This window comes from Hemiscyllium ocellatum, chromosome 6 (genome assembly GCF_020745735.1).
Source record: "Hemiscyllium ocellatum isolate sHemOce1 chromosome 6, sHemOce1.pat.X.cur, whole genome shotgun sequence".
Classification (NCBI taxonomy): domain Eukaryota; kingdom Metazoa; phylum Chordata; class Chondrichthyes; order Orectolobiformes; family Hemiscylliidae; genus Hemiscyllium; species Hemiscyllium ocellatum.
The window spans coordinates 114,201,883-114,218,639 of NC_083406.1; positions in this window are offsets into that span (position 1 = coordinate 114,201,883).

A 16,757-nucleotide genomic window follows, 5' to 3' on the forward strand; every position below is an offset into this window, starting at 1 on the left:
TTCCTTGACAAATAAACAAGATTAGAACTCAGGGAAAATATAGGAATGATCTAGTTTGGTGAGGTTAGCTGTCAGTGTAAAGTTGGAGTTTTGCTTGTGAATAAGTAGTGGAGTCCAGGAAAGTGAGGAGAAATATCTTTACTTGGAAAATTGAGACTATGTGGACCTCACTAACACCAAACTGTTTGAGGCAAATTGTAAAGATGCTTTTTTTTGAGAGTTCTTTCAGAGGACTGAAGAATGCCAAACATTGTGCTATTCGAAAAAGGTTATAAAGCTTCAGTGGTGGGGACCAATTCTGGAAACAACTATTTGTGATAGAATTAATAGGCACTTAGAAAACTTTGAGTTAATCCAAAAGAGCCAGTATGGATTTGTTATGGGAAAATCATATATCATGAACTTGTTGGATTTATTTGAGAGTAACAAAGAGAGTTGCTAAGGGCCATGCTGTTACTGTTGTGCAGATGGGCTTCTAAAAGGTGTTTGGTACAGTGCCCCTTTGTAGAATTGCAAGAAAAGTTTATAGCTTTTGGAATAACATAGACGTACTGTTGGTTGAGTGATAGGAAATCAATGGTTTATGGATATTTTGATTTTATTTGATTTAATTTGATTCATTATTGTTCGTGTACCTAGATACAAAGAACAGTTTTGATTTGTGTGCAGTACAGGCAGATCATACCATATAAAGTGCATTAGGGGTAAGAGAACAGGGTGAGTAAGACAATGTTATGGCTGCAGAGAAGGTGCACAAAGAGAGAGATCAACATTAAATTTAAAATTTGAGAGGTCCATTCGGAAATCTATTAACAGCAGGGAAAGAAGCTGTTGTTGAATCTGTGTTTAAACTTATGTATCTTCTGCCCAATGAAAGAAATGATAATCACAATGGGAGGGGTCTTTGATGATGTTGGCTGCCTTCCCGAAGCAGTGAGCAGTGTAGATGGAATCAATGGATGGAAGGTTGGCTGGCGTGACAGATTGGGTTTTTGGGTTGGAGAAAGGTCTATAAAGGAGTTTCCTGTAGGTCACAGAGGGATTCTTGGTTTTTCTGATCTGTGCAAGGTTCAGTTTCAAAGTTTGCAAACAATGCAAAATTTGGAACCATTATACACTGTGAGAAGATAGTGTGGAATTTAAAAAGATATTGTCAAGTTTAGTGGAGTAGCTGAATAGCTGACAGATGAAGTTTGAGGTGGAGAAGCTTGAGGAGATACATTTTGGTACAATTGAGCATTCAGAGGCAGTATGAGACAAAGAGTATTATTTGAAAAGGTGAGCAGGAGCAGATAGACCTGGTGTATACATGTACAAATCATTATTGATAGCCGAACAGGTAGAGAGAGCAGTTAGTTCATAACTTGATTAATAAGGAAATCAAATGCTATGGGGAGAAGGCAGGAGAGTTGGACGGAGAAACATACCAGCCATGATTGAACGGTGGAACAGATGTGATGGGCTAAGTGACCTCATTCTGCTCCGATATCTTATGGTCTTAAGACATGGTCACAGAGAAAGATGTTGTTTGACCAAAACAGGATCAATTGTTGTGGCAGTCCATGATGAATCTAGAACTACGATTCATAGTTTACATGACAGAGATGAGGAGAAATAAACACTCTCCGAGGTTTGAGAGTCTTTGGAATTCCATTCCTCAAAATATTAAAGTATCTTTATGGCAGAGGTAGATAGATTCTTGATTACCACGGGGATGAAAGATTATTGGGGATATGCAGGAATGTAGAATGGAGGTGCAATTGGATTGGCAATCATCGTAATCTCCTTCTTTGTTGTATTCAGTGGCTCTTAAGAGGGTGATTCAAAGCCAAATTGACTAAAGTGAAGAATTGAATTGAATTGAATTTATTGTCACGTGTACCAAGGCATAGCGAAAAGCTTTGTCTTGTGAGCAATACAGGCAGATCACAGAATTAAGTAGCATAGATTGTAAATAATAGGTAAACAACGGTAAAAACAAAAACACAGGTACAGGCGAACGTTGAGAGTTTGTGAGTCCATTCAGTATTTTAATAACAGTAGAGTAGAAACGGTTTTGAAACCGGCTGGTGCGTGTGTTCAGGCTTCTGTACCTTCTCCCTGATGGTAGAGCTTGTAGAAAAACATTGCCAGGGTAGGATGGATCTTTAAGAATGCTGGCAGCCTTTCCTTGACAGTGGGCCTGGTAGATGGATTCTATAGATGGGAGGTTGGTCTTTGTGATTGTCTGGGCCGAGTTCACCACACTCTGTAACTGTCTCCAATCTTGAATGCTGCAGTTACCATACCAGGTAGTGATACATCCAGACAGACTGCTCTCGATGGCGCACCTATAAAAGTTGGCAAGGGTATTCGCTGTCATACCAAATGTCCTCAGCTGCCTGAAGAAGAAGACACGTTGTTGGGCCTTTGTGACCAGTGTGTCCACATAAGAGTCGAAGAAAGATTGTTGTGTATGACCACTCCCAGGACCTTGGCATTCTCCACTTGTTACACTACTGTGCTGTTAATGTGTAGGGGGACATGAGTAACATCCTGTCAAAAGTCAATAATGAGTTCCTTGGTTTTGCCGGCATTGAGAGCTAGGTTTTTCTCAGTGCACTATTTTTCCAGATATTCCACCTCCCATCTGTAGTCTGTTTATAAACCTTTATGAGTTTTAACAACATTTGATGACCCACTATGTCAGTAACTTCTGGAGAGAAATACTGAGAAACCTGTGGGATCGGTCTAGAATATACTTGTTATCTGATGCACACTGTGGTGTATTTGATTACAATCTAATTCTAATTATAACTTATTAGTAAAACTTACAGTCCTTTGTAAAACTATGGAATTTTGTGGCTCTATTCTCTTCATAAGTCCCCTGAATCTTACTTTCTATCGAAAAAAGGTTTACAGTTCCCACTATTAAATAATAGCATCATTTGGTCACCTCATCTGGGATTGTAAACAATAAAATTGGCAATTTGCTCTGGGATTATACCAAGTCATAGAAAGTCAGAGTTATTATAATGCAGAAGGAAGTTATTCTGTCTGTAATAGAGACCCTGTGGTGTGAAAACAGGCTATTCAGCCCATCAAGCCCACAGCAACCCCCCAATCCCATCCCAACACACCTCACTACTCTGTCCCTGTAACCTTGCATTCCCTATGGCTAACCCACCTAGCCTGTACATCCATGGACACAATGAGCATTTTAGCATGCCCAATCCATCCTAACCTACATATCTTTGTAGGAAGAAACCAGAGCACCCAGAGAACATCCACACAGACACAGGGAGAAGGTGCAAAATCCATACAGGCAATCACCTGAGGGTGGAATCAAACCCAGGTCCCTGGTGCTGTGAAGCAGCAGTGCCAACCACTGTACCACCATGCCACCATATCAAGCTGGTGTCATACCCTGCATGAATAATTCACCTTGTGTCACTCCTCCTGTCTTTTGCTGTACAGCCCTGTGAATCTTTTATTTTCAGATAATGATCTAATTCTTTTTTGAAAGCTTTGTTGACCCCTTACTCCACCCCACATTCAGGCAGCTCCTAACCATTGCAGTTTGGCAACATTATTTACTTGCGTTGCCATTGTTTCTAGAGTCAATTGCTTTAACTCTGTGCCTTCTGGATTTCAATCCTTCCACCACATGCTCCCTATCTACTCAGTCCAGACTTCTCATGAGTTAAGTGACTCCATCAGATCTGAAGTGTAGGTGCTGGTGTTAGACTGGGGTGGAGAAAGTCAGAAGTCATATAACACCAGGTTGTAGCTCAACAGGTTCATTTAAAATCACAAGTTTTCAGATCGCTGCTACTTCTTCAGATGTCTATGTCTCCACTAATGTATTTGGTGTCTGTGTGCTTCCCTCCATTTCACCTGACGAATGAGCAGTGCTCCAAAAACTTGTGATTTCAAGTAAACCTGTTGGACCATAACCTGGTGTCGTGTGACTTCTGACTTTGTCCACCAGATCTGCTCTCAATTTCTCTTCTCCATACAGAAGTCTCTCCTTCTCTGATCTTTGCTCGTAATGCAATTTTCTTATCTATTTTGATTATTTTTTGCATTCATGTCAATGCCTCAACAATGTTCCTTTTTATTTTATAGTGCCTCTCTGTACTCTCCCTAGCAAATGATTCACTTCAAAACATCTCTGCATTAAGTTTCATTTGCCACATGTCGAATTTGCCACTAATTTGCCCGTGTCTTTTTGAAGTTTTACACTATCCACCTTATCACTGACAATGCTGAAAATGTGTTGCTGGTTAAAGCGCAGCAGGTCAGGCAGCATCCAAGGAACAGGAGATTCGACGTTTCGGGCATAAGCCCTTCATCAGGAATCAGCATCTGCAGACCTCACTTTTTACTCACTGACAATGCTTCCAAATTCAAAGCACCTGTAAATTCTGAAACTGTGTCCTTTGCAGAATGGTCTAATTTATTTCCAACTTAGGAAGAACAGGGATGTTATTACTGATCAAACTCCAAATAATTTTTTTTCTCCAGTTAGAAACCCTGCTCCTTGTTTCCAGTCACTCATATCCATGTTGTTTTTACCTATTTACTCCACAGGCTAGAATTTATCTCACAAGTCTGTTGAAGAGAGAGAGAGAAATTGAAAATTATTGCTAGCACCACTGCTGTTTCCTCCCTTGCCTCAGTCAATAGCCTGGGATGCATTTCATCTGCTCACGGAGATTTATCTACTTCTAAGCCTGCCAGACTTCCTCTCTGTCTCTACCAAATATCATTTAATTGTATCATTGACCTTCTCCCTGATTTCTACACCCACATCATCCTTATTGCGAGAGGACAGTCGCACAAAGTATTCATTCAGAAGACTACCTACGTCCTCTGGCTCCATGTACAAAGTACCACTGTGGTCCTGAGAGTGATCAATTAAGCTATTTGCAGAAATGTTCTCAAATTGCTAATTTAAACCCACAATCTTGAGATCTATAGGTGAGAGTATCACCCACTGATATGTGGCCTAGCAACCATAGAGACAGTAATTTAGCAGGTGCCAGTGAGGAATGAGATCCCTGACTGCGTCTCTATCTCCTTAGCTCGAAAGTACTGAGGGCAGTGACAGTAACCCTTATTTCGGAAACTACCAGAGCTTGCAAAGGAGACAATGGGAACCATCTGTTTATGTCACATTTCCGACCCAGCTGACACATGCTTCCTCTGATTAAATCCAGGTCTAATTGCCAAGTGTTAAGTAAAAGGGTCATATGTTGCGTTCTCCAGTCACGAGATATTAAACACGCACAATTTTATAGGGGCACACTTAGGCCCATGTTGATAATGACACTAAAAATTCAACATGCTGCAGCAAAAATAGCTGCAAACAATTCATCATTGCAGAGGCATCTCGTGTGTTGCCTGTCTTTGTTTCCCGCTTATCTCTTCTTTGTGATTGAAGCTGCTGTTTTGGAATATTTCTTACTGACAAATGTCCACCTATATTTGCACCGCTAGCCTCATTGTAATAAGGGTTTAAAGGATTATAAATCTGCAGGTTTCTCAGTCCAACCATTCAGTCTGAGAATGACACTCTCACTGATGATGGGTGATAAGAGGTAAATCGGTGCTAAAAGCAGAAAGCAGGCAAGTTTATTTTCAAGGACAAATTTAACCAACAAACTGTGAACAAATCAGTCGGAATTCATGCAGCAGAGTTGCCTATTTGCATTCAATGCTTAAGAAAGCAATATGAACAAGTAGATTGAATTTTATTAACTACATATAAACATGGCAAAGCACAAAATGAGAAAGGATTGCAATAATTTATTTTGTGTTAATGACCCTTTTGTCCTTGCCTGATCATAAACAATATTTGTTCAAATTGGAACTGAGATTGGGAAATAACAGCCTGGGCGAATGTATTTCTTGATAGTGAATTGTCTACAATTGTGATGACAATTTCTCAGTTATAAATAAATATCTAAGTTAGATACGCAAAAATGAGTGGAATGGATCATTAGTGGGGCCGGGAAGGAATATTTTAAAAGATTGAAATCATGCTTTTGCTTAATTCAATTCTAGTCACTCCAATCTTCATTCCTTCAAAATGGATTCTGTGTCAAGAGCACTGAGAATACTCAACTCACTTGACTCCAAAGGAACCCAAGGTAGATTAGAAGGTGCCACCATAGTCCCAGAAGACCACACAGGGCTGCCAAGGGTCGCTCAGTGGTTAGCACTGCTGCCTCACAGTGCCAGCGACTTAGAGTTAATTCCAGCCTTGGGCAACTGTGTGGAGTTTGCATGTTCTCCCCCCATGTCTGTGTGGGTTTCCTCTGGATGCTCCGGTTTCCTCCCACTTTCCAAAAATGTGCAGGTTATGTGGATTGACTATGCTAAATTGCTCCGTAGTTTCCAGGAATGTGCAGAGTCAATGGGTTAGACATGGGGGATTTGGGGTTGGAGAGGGATGCTCTGCAGAGCAACATTGTAGAGTCAATGGACCGAATGGCCTTTTTCTGCACCTTAGACATTCTATGATACTAATGGGTGGTGATTTAACCTGAGGGTTATTAGGCCACAGGTGAGGGGTGAGTTTGAGAAAGTGGGGACTGCATGATGATCTGCACAATTTGAACCCACTTTGAAAACCAGCCAAGTGAGTTAGCCAACGACCCCCGTATGTAGGAAAGGAACATGCATTAAATCTATTTGAACTATGCCAGTGTTAAGATACAACCTAAACATTGTTGATGTGCCTGCTTCCACCAGCTCCACTAGCAGCACATTCCAGGTACCCACCACTCTCTGTGTGAAAGATTTTCCCCACAGTTCCCATTTAAACTTTCCCGGTCTCACCATAACCCTCTGCCTGCTTTCCAGCCTAGGAAAAAGCCTCTGACTATCCATCCTATCTATCCTTCTCATACTTTCGTAGAAAGTTAAAAATCACACAACACCAGGTTATAGTCCAACAGGTTTATTTGGAAGCACTAGTTGTTGGAGCACTGCTCCTTCACCAGGTGGTTGTGGAGTATAAGACACTGCCACATGATGAAGGAGCATTGTTCCGAAAGCTAGTGTCCTTCCAATTAAACCTATTGGACTATAACCTGGTGTAGTGTGATTTTTAACTGAGTATAAGATTGTAAGACACAGAATTTGCAGCGAAAGTTTACAGTGTGAATGCAACTGAAATGATATTTTGAAAAAGACCTGGATTGTTTGTTAAGTCTCTCATCTTTTAGAATGACCACGTTGATTTCAGTTCTTTCATATGTTAATCACAGAACATTTAAACGTTACATTCTCACGTGAACTTTAACAATTGGTGTCATGTTGGCCCAGACAATGCACGGAAGGTGTGAGCTGTCCTGTGTGAGAGACTGTCTGTGCCACAATGGTCAGACTGATTCTAAACTAAAAAATGGAGTTACAAAATCTAACATGGATTCATACAGATTTTGAGCAAAGTAAAATGTAATTCTGCAAGTACAAATTCACCCCATAAACATATGTGTGTATGTGTGCATGTGAGTGTGTACGGAGGGGGTGGGGTGAGGGGAGGGGGTGTGGGTGTTATGAGTGCCTGTGAGATAGTGTATGCATGCGTGTGAGTGTGAGTGTAAGTGTGAGTGTAAGGGGGTATAAGTCTGTAAAAGGTGCATGTGTGAGTATGAGAGTGTATGTGTGAGTGTATGAGAAGATCTGCATGAGTTTATGGGTCTGTAGGAGAGTGTGTCTGTGTGCACGCACGTGTGTGTAGGAGTGTCTCTCTATATGTGTACGTCTGTCTGTGTGTGTGTGAGACATGAACCCAAGGTCCCAGTTGAGGCCACTCCCATGTGTACCAGACTTGGCTGTCAGCCTCTACTCAGCCACTTTTCGTTGTTGCCTGCCCAGAAGTCCACCTTGGAAAAGTGGCTGAGCAGAGACTGATAACCAAGTTTGGTACACATGGGGATGGCCTCAACTGGGACCTTGGGTTCCTGTCAAACTACAGGTGAGCTTATTGCACTATTAACACACACTCACAGACAGACAGACAGATAGACAGACAGACAGACACACACACACACATACCCCTACAGACACACACACCTGTACAACCACACACACTCTCCGACAGACACACACACATTCTCCTACAGACCCATACACCCACGCAGATCCTCTCTCATATGCTCACACATATACTCCCACACTCACACACGCACCCTCTCACAGACTTACACCGCTTTACACTCACACCCACACACCCACACCCACACACACACACACACTATCTCACAGACACTCATAACTCCCACACCCTTCCCCCCCCAACACACACACCCACATCCACATATAAATTTGTGGGGTGAATTTGTACTTGCAGAATTACATTTTACTTTGCTTAAAACCTGCAGTAATTCATGTAAGATTGTGTAAATCAATTTTTTAGATTAGAATCAGTGACCATTGTGGAACAGACCTCACACAGGGCCGCTCACACCTTCAATGCATTATCTGGTACATGACATGATACTAATTGTTAAAGTTCACTTGAGAATGTAACTTTTAATTGTTCTGTGATTTAAATATGAAAGAACTGAAACCAGCATGGTTATTCTAAAAGATAAGAGACTTTTCAATATATAATTTCAGTTACATCACACTGTAAACTTTTGCTATAAATTCTGTGTCTTACGATCTTATACTCTACAAACACCTGATGTTGGAGCAGCGTTCTGAAAGCTACTGTTTCCAAATAAACCTGTTGGACTATAACCTGGTGTTGTGTGATTTTTAATTTTGTTCTCACCAGTCCAACCCTGGCATCTTCAAATCATAATTTTGTAGACCTCCATCAGCTCACCCCTCAGCCTCTGTCTTTCCTATGTGTTTGTGTTTATCTAACCTTTTCTTGTAACTAAAATCCATTAGACCAGGCAACATCCTGATAAATCTTCTCTGCACCTGCTCCAAAGCATCCCTATCCTTCCTGCAGTATGGCTACAAGAACTGTAACATCACTTGACAAGTTTTATATTCAATGCCCTGACCAATGAAGGCAAGCATGCTGTATGCCTTCTTGATCACCTTATCCACCTATCTCGCCCCTTTCTAGGATCTGTGGACCTGCACACCCAGATCCCTCTGTATGTCAATGCTCCTAAAGGTTCTGCCATTTATTATATAATTTGCATCTGATTTTGATCTTGTATGTTTATATGGAACAGAACTGCCAAGGATTTTTAGATTACAATTCTGGCATCAATCATTTCCTTTCTTAATATTCAGTGTGAGAAATGGGGCATTAATCAAAGCTGGAGTTTGCGCCTGCAACTGAAATTCTAAGTGAGTGACAGATATTCTAACACCTCAGCAGAAGATAGGAGTCACATGTGTTGGGGTAGTTGTACTAGTGGGGTGGGCACACTAGATCTACGGAGGTGAAAAAAACTATAACTGTAACAAGTGCTTCTAATACCGGGCCTGAAATGGTTAAACTATCATGATTACTTAACTGGAAACTGCTGGCCTCCTAATTTGATCAGAGGCTAGCTGATAGTCAGCCTGTTAATTGTGCCTCTGGAATTTGTAACTGGTAGACATTGCTAATTGGATTAGTTGAGCTGTCGATTGAACCATCGAAACTACTCACTTAAATGGTAATGAACTATTGTTTCTGGTAAACCACTAATTAAATAAGCAGGACCAGTGGCCCCACAATGTCTACGGGACTGGTCGCTCCGAGGCAAACGGACAGACAGTTCAAACCATCCAACCAGAGAGCGGAACGCTTTGCCCGGGTACGAGTAGCCAACAGGAAGGTCAGACGTGGACACCTGACCTGGAGCACTGGCCAGTGAGGGGTATAACTGGGGCGAAGTTGAGCAGAGGGGCAGAACGCCTTCTCCAACGAATTGCATGTTGTAGAATTCGTTGTATAGTTTGCCAGTTGTGATTCTGTAAAATAAACGGTGCTCTGCTTCAAACTAAAGAAGCTGGTGCGGTCTCTCCTTCCAAAGAACTCGCAAAGACCGGAATCCCGAGGTTCCGGCCTAACACATGTAGGCCAGTCAAGTTAATCATGTCACTATCCCTCCTGAAAGAACAATAGTGAACCATTTTGGGGATTTTGTGACAAACACACATCACATTTAGAGACCCCATCTTTTGATTACATCATATTATGGTGCAGCATATCGGCAATACAGAAACAGGCCATTGTGCCCAGTTGATCTAAATTCTAGAGAATAAAGACTTTTTTTGTGAAATCTCTCCTCATAGCTTAACCCCTGAAGTATCATCCTTGTAAACCTGTGTTGACCTCCCTCCAGGGCCATGCCATCCTTTCTAAGGTGTACTGCTCACTGTACTGCAAGTGGGATCTAACTAGTTTTATATAACTGCAACATAATGGCTGCATCCCCACACTCCAGCCCTTTCGATACGAAAGGCAGCAATCCCATCAACCTTCTTGACTATTTTCTCCACCTGTTTGTGGCACTTTAAAGAGCCATACAGCTGAACCCCAAATGTCATTGGACACCCACTGTATTTAATTTTGTGCTTTCTGAAAAAATACCTTGATCTACCCTTTCTCAGTCCGAAATGGATAACCTCATACTGGATTATATTAAAATCCTTCAGCCACAGCTTTGCCCATTCACCTAAGTTACCACTATCCTGTTGTAATTTTATGCTGTCGTCAACACTGTCTATCATGTTGCCCGATTTTATAAATTTGGATATTTGACTTTTGATGCCAATATTGAAGTCGTTAATGCGTATTATAAATAATTGTGACACCAATACAGATTTCTGTGGGACACCAATAGTCATGTCCTGCCTATTTGTGTATTTACTCATTCTTCCAACTCTCTGTTTCCTGCCACTTGCTTATTACCTCCTCAAAAACATTCTAATAGATTTGTCAGGCATGACTTCCTCTTGACAAAACCAAGCTTATTTTTCCATGCACATCTAAGTACTCAGCAAGTGCATCCTTAACAGTGGACTCTAAACTCTGACCAAGTCATGCTAAACAGCCTATAGCTTCCTGTCTTCTGCCTGTCTCCCTTTTTAAACAGGGGGGCCACGTTTGCCATTTTCCAGTCCTCTGAGATGTCTCAACTGCAGTGATTCAAAAAGATCACCTCCAATGCCTCTACAATCTCTTCTGCTATTTCCTTCAGAACTCTGAGGTGCTGTCCACCTGGTCGGGGTCCTTTATCCACCTTCAGACCTGTCAGCTTCCTCACAACCTTTTCCCTAGTGATGGCCACAAGACACCCCTCTGACCCCAACTCTCTTGAAGTTCTGGGTACACCACCAGTGTTTTCCAGCATGAATACTAATGCAAAGTACTGACTCAGTTCTTCCACCATTTCTTTGTTTCACATTACTATTTCTCTAGGCTCATTTTCCAGTGACCCATTGTCCACTCATGCCTTTCTCTCTTCCCTTTTAGATATCTAAACATACTCTTGCAATCTTCTTTTATATTACTAGCTTGCTTACTCTCAAATTTCAACTTCTCCCCCATTACTGCTTTTTTTCTTGATATCCTCTGATGCTTTTGAAAGTCTTCCCAATCTTCCCTATAACCTTCATCACATTGTCTGCTTTTTCTTTCCCTTTATGCTGTCCCTGACTTTCCTCGTCAGCCATGGTTGCCTTATACTCTCCTTATAATGTTTCTTCTCCCATGTGAAGAAACACCTCCAGAAGTAGCCCCCAGAAACTCCTATCATTGCTGCTCCACTGCTTTCTTGCTAGGATTCTTTTCTAATCATCTCTGGGCAACTCCTCCCTCACGAGTTACCTTTTCTCAATTGTAATTCCACTAAATCTGATTCAAGATTCTCTGCCTCAAACTGCAGGGTGAATTCTATCATCTTATGGTCACTGTCCCCTAGGGTTTCCTTCGCCTTAAGCTGCCTAATCATGTCTGCCTCATTATGTATCACCAAATCCAGAATTATTGGTTCCTTAGTGGGCTATATTACAAGCTCCTCCAAATACATCTCATATACACTCAACAAAATTTCTTTTCTTGGGATCTGCTACCAACCTGATTTGCTGAAATGCCCCATGATTATTGTAATAGTGAATTTCTAACATGTTCTGACTATCTCTCTTTATTTTCTTCCCCCACCCTGACCATCCTGTTCATAACTCCCTTCAGGGTTTATTTGTGTGTATCCTCAATTTTATCCACTCAGGTTCGAGGATTCCTGATACTACATCATGTCCTCCCGTCGATTTAATTTCATTTCTTACTCACAAGCCCATTCTGCCTACTTACACATTCTTTTGGTAGGACAGGTATCCTCGGATATTTAGATCCTGATCCCCTTGCAGCCATACCTTTGAGGTGCCCACAATGTTAAGCTGTTCTTAGCTGCCTCAACTGAGGGAAGAACGCTGGACAGGATTCCAGAAGAACCTACTTGTAGATATTGGTTTCTGCCAGAACTATGGAATCGTAGGACCATATGGCACAGAAGCAGGTCTTTCGGCCCACCATGTCAATGCTGACCAACAAACACCAAGCTAAACTAATTCCATTTACCTGCCCTTGGTCCATAGTCTAATAAGCTCTGGCAGTTCAAGTCCTCATTTAGATACTTCTTAAATATTGCAAGAGTATCTGCTCCCACCATTGTCTCAGACAACGCATTCCACATATCTACAATCATCTGGGTGAAATAAAGTTCTCAGATCTCCTCTAAACCTATTCCCAATTTCTGTGTTTCTGTGCTGACAGCATGTTCTGAACACTGCTGTGAGACCTGAATGTCACACACAAAAAAGTTGATGGCATACCCCCAATGTCACTGGAAGAGTAATCTAGAGGTTCAGGCCGTAGCCTTTTCAAGATGGGTTCAAGTGCCATCACAGCTGCAATTCCAATTCAATGAATAAAATTAGGAATATCAACCTAGTTTTAGTAAGGGTGACATGAAACACTCATTGATTATTTTTTTAAAAACCCATTTAGTTCATTGTTCTTTTTGGGAGGGAAAACTGCTTTCTTTACCCAGTCTGGCCTATTTGTGATTCCAGACCCACAGCAATAGTCTATTGTCTAAAAGGGACTAACAATTCACTCACTTCCAGTACAATTGAGGATGGACAATGAATTTTAGTTTTGCCCAATGATACATACATCTATGAATAAGTGAAGCAAGAAAAAGCCTCTCCAATATAGTGCTGGGATGTCAAATTTCACATTCCTGTCTTGAAAAAGTGGGTAAGATTAAAGCATTAATGTTCCGACTCAAAGGCATATTTCAATTAACTCAGACTGCCTGACAGTGCATAGGTTTCAATATTGAATGTATGACAATCTTTGAGCTGGATGAAGGACAGAGAGAAAAAAAATACAATTTCTTCAAAGTGTCTGTGATATCTGCAGTTGATTTTACCAATATTTTCTTTTATCTTGAATAAGAAGATATGGTTACCAAAGTGACCTGGTAGGCAAGCAGGAAGCTGGAAGAACACATCGAGCCAGGCAGCTTCAGGAGGTGGAGAAGTCAATGTTTTGGGTATAACCCTTCTTTTCCACCTCCTGATGTTGCCTGGCTTGCTGTGTTCTTCCAGCTTCCTGCTTGTTGAATTTGGATTCCAGTATCTGCAGTTTTTTTTTGTTTCTACCTAAATGTGACCAGGTGACCCTGGAAGTAGAAGTGCTGATGACAAAAAGGAAGTCAAATTATAGACACTGTGTGAACAGTTACAAAGGAGACCAACAGTCTCAAATGAGAGCCACAATCAGAGGAGCTGGCCCAGATGGGGGCAAACGTAGAAAGGAGAAAGGAGGCACTACATTCTTTTGATGAGATGAAGCAAATTATTCTCCAGAACAGGCCAGGTTTTCAGAGTGTTTTGGTAGAAAAGGAAACAGGATCTTGTTGTGTTATAACTCACTATACCTTTAAAAAACAATTGCACAATATCATCACCTTACCTTGGAATGTGACCTAAAAAAGCTCTCAGTCTCCATCTTACTGAGCTCTGTCCCCTTGAAGAATGACACGTTAAGGGAAGTGTGCTACAATACATCTGCTTGAGCTGAAGCCTGTGATGTAAATGTATGTACTGGGAGCTATTATAAAAATTCATAGTTAAAAATCACACAACATCAGGTTAGAGTCCAACAGTTTTATTTGGAAGCACTAGCTTTCGGAGCGCTGCTCCTTCATCAGGACAACTGAGGAGCAGTGCTCTGAAAGCTAGTGCTTCCAAATAAACCTATTGGACTACAGCCTGGTGTTGTGTGATTTTTAACTTTGTATACCCCAGTCCAACACCGGCATCTCCAAATCATAAATATTCATTGCATTTTTCAATATCAAATGACTCATATTTCATATTAATTACACTGGAGTGAACAAGAACATTACATTTAGTTGCAATTCATCAGTTTATGTCACTGCCCCATATCAGGTGAATAAGGAGATAGGGTGTTAGGTGGGTGAGGCAGCAATGTGCCCAGTTAGTGAGGAGTTGGGGTATTAAGTGAGCAAGAGAATACTGTGTCAGATGAGTGAAGGAATAGGTGTGCAGGTTAGTGAGGGTGAAGAGGGTGCCAGGTGGGTGATGTTAACTAATGTTCTGGGGATTTGGAATCAAACCCCAACGACAGATGAATTTGAATTCAATAAAAAGAAATCTGCAATTAAGAATCTATTATGACTATGAAATCATTGTTGATTGTCAAAAAAAAGTGTGACTCACTAATGTCCTTCAAGGAAGGAATTCTGCCACCCTCATCTGATCTGGCTAAAATGTGACTCTCGATCTGCAGTTTGATTGTGAAACAGTTGAACAAGCCACTCAGTTGCATCAATCACTACAAAGTCTCGACAAATAAATAAACTCAGGTGGGCCATCACCATCGACTCAGGCATTGGAAAAGACAAAGGCAGAAACAGTCCTGTTGATCTTGGAAAGTCGTCCTCAATAACATTTTGGGGGCTTGTCCCAAAATTGGGAGAGCTGTCTCAAAGGCTAATCAAGCAACAGCCTGACATAATCATACTCATAGAATCATACCTTAGAGACAATGTCTCAGACACCATAAACACCAGCCCTGAATATGTCCTGTCCCACTGGCAGCACAGGCCCAGCAGAGGTGGCAGCATGGTGGTGGACAGTCAGGAGGGTGGTTAACAGGGGACCTTCATGGCTTCAGATTAAAACGTGAACAAGGAAAGCCACTGATGGTTGCTATGCACCATCCTCCCTCAGCTGATGAATCAGTACTCCTCCATCTTGAGCAATATTCAGAGGAAGCACTAAGGGTGGCAAGGATGCTAAATGTACTCTGGGTTGGGGAATTTCTGTATCCACCATAAAGAGTGCTCAGTAACAGCACTATTGATCAAGCTGGTCATATCCTGAAGTACATTGCTACCAGACTGGGTCTGCACTAGGTAGTGAGGGAACCAACAAGAGGGAAAAGCATATTTGACCTCTATACCATCCTTACCAATCTGCAGGCTGAAGATGCATCTGCCCACGACAGTATCAATAAGACTGACCACCAGAAAGTCCTCATGAAAAGGAAGTCTCATCTTCACATTGAGAATAAACTCTATCATGCTGAGTGGTGCTATCACTGTGCAAAATGGAGCAGATTTCAAACAGATTTAGAAATTCAAGACTGGGCATCCATGAGGAGCAGTAGGCCAGCAACAGCAGCTGAATTGTACTTCAATACAATCTGTAACCTCATGGCCCAGCATAACTCCTTCTTGATCATTACCATCAATCCTAGGGATCAACTCTGCTCCAATAGAGAGAGCAACACCAAGTATACCTAAAAATGAAGCGAAACTTCCAAACAGGACTATGTGCATGCCAAACAGCATAAGCAGCGGAAGATCGAAAGAGGTAAGTGATCCCACAACCAACGGATCGAATCTAAGCTCTACAATCCCGCCATGTCCAGTCATGAACAGTGGTGGACAATTAAACAATTCACTGGTGGAGGAGGTCCACAAATATCCCCATCCTCAATGACGGAAGAACCTGGCACATCAGCGCGAAAGGCCAGACTGAAGCTTTCACTGTAATCAAAAGCGCCAAGTGGATGTTTCATCTCGACCTCCTCCAGTAGTCCCCAGAATCACAGATACCAGTCTTCAGCCAATTCAATTCATTCCATGTGATTTAAAGCAATGTTGAAGCACTGGATTCTGAAAAGGCTATGGGCCCTGACATCATTTCAGCAATAGTACTGAAGATACTTTCTTCAGAACATGTTGGCCCCTCCTCGCCAACTTATTGCAGTAGAGTTATAACACTGGCATCTCCCCGACAAGGTGACAATTGCCTAGGTATTAAATCCAACCTAGCCAATTACCATATCGTTAGTCTACTCTCAATCATCAGTAAAGTGATAGAAGGTGTCATCAACAGTGCTATCAAGCAGCCCCTGCTCATCAATAACCTGCTCAGTGATGCCCAGTTTGGCCAAGGCCTCTCAGCTCCTGACCTCATTACAAATTGGTTCAAAGACAGACAGAAGAGCTGAAGAGGAGAGGTGAGAGTGATAGCCCTTGATATCAAGGCTGCATTTGCTTGAGTATGGCATCAAGGAACCCTATCAAAAACTGGAATCAAAGGGTGTCAGGGTAAACTCTCCATTGGTTTGAGTCATACTTGGCACATGGGAAAATGGTTGTAGTTGTTAGAGGTCAGTCATCTCTGTTGCAAGATATCTCTGCAGGAGCTCCTTAGAACTATGTCCAAGACTTAGCCATCTTCAGCTGCTTCATTAATGTCTTTTC